This window comes from Penaeus monodon, chromosome 22 (genome assembly GCF_015228065.2).
Source record: "Penaeus monodon isolate SGIC_2016 chromosome 22, NSTDA_Pmon_1, whole genome shotgun sequence".
NCBI lineage: Eukaryota > Metazoa > Arthropoda > Malacostraca > Decapoda > Penaeidae > Penaeus > Penaeus monodon.
Window position 1 is genome coordinate 8,865,210 of NC_051407.1, and position 961 is coordinate 8,866,170.

The following is a 961-nucleotide window of genomic DNA, read 5'->3' on the forward strand; positions in this document are numbered from 1 at the left end:
CATTTTCACTCTGGTCTCTGTTTATGTTTTGAAAGGTTTTGTCAAAGCACATGTTTAGTACTCTCACGTGGTTGGGCTCAGTGAGGTTTCACAGGTGACTGACCCGCTTTGATTCGTTCATAAAATCTAAATTCCACGAAAAGGCTTTTGTTTTATCGTTTCCCGAGGACTGATTTCGTTTCACTGTACATTCACGTTTTGTTCTATACACTGTATAACACTGCCCGTGCACCATACCCGCTGTAAACACAATATTTGTCCGTGAACTTTACGAAAACGTACACGGATGACCCTGTGAGACAACCCGTTCAGGTGGCGATGATACTCAACATTCCCGAGGTGCCAGCGAACGAGTTTCGCGTTAATGTATATTCGTTCTGCATACTTCACACTTTCCCCTTTTACATTCCCACATCCTTTTATTGTTTTCATATAATGCGATCGGGCATAATAAAACTATTTTTTTCGTGGTAATGGGACGATACTAATAAAAGTAGAATGAGGTAACCGGCACCTTTGCACCTAACGGGACAAGTGGAGGGCACAGACATCCTCCTACGGGTGTTGGCTTGAAGATATTTCCATATTTGTGAAAGAAAATCATATTTATATGGTTTGCAGGCGTCCTGGCGCCGTGTACGGGAAGGCAATTACATATGGGTGAAAAATGGAGAATTCCTTTTCTTGGGAAAGATGCAGACAGATTAAATTCAACGATGCAACATTCTTTGCAAGGCTCTGGGAAGGTCTTTCTCGATATTTGACGGGTAATTTTGCTTTCTTCCGCCTTTCTTTGTAATTGATATACTGGTCAAGAAGGAATTAAAAAGTCTTTAAATAACAATGTATCATGCTCATGCAGTTACGATAATAAACCATTGTTATTTCAAAGGAGGGATGTCTCAGTGATGACGTCACCGCCTGGAGCGAGACAAGTTCCTAGAGCGCCGCGTGTGTCCGT

General features: G+C 41.9%; 1 long non-coding RNA gene across 1 annotated transcript in view; it reads right to left on the reverse strand.

Annotated features, from left to right (window-relative positions):
* Positions 1 to 337, reverse strand: part of LOC119587567 — a 6,124-nt gene extending 5,787 nt beyond the window's left edge. The window contains exon 1 of the long non-coding RNA XR_005230008.1: positions 238 to 337. This is a non-coding gene — a long non-coding RNA (uncharacterized LOC119587567). The remainder of the gene's footprint in view (positions 1 to 237) is intronic.
* Between the last annotated feature and the right edge of the window lie 624 nt (positions 338 to 961).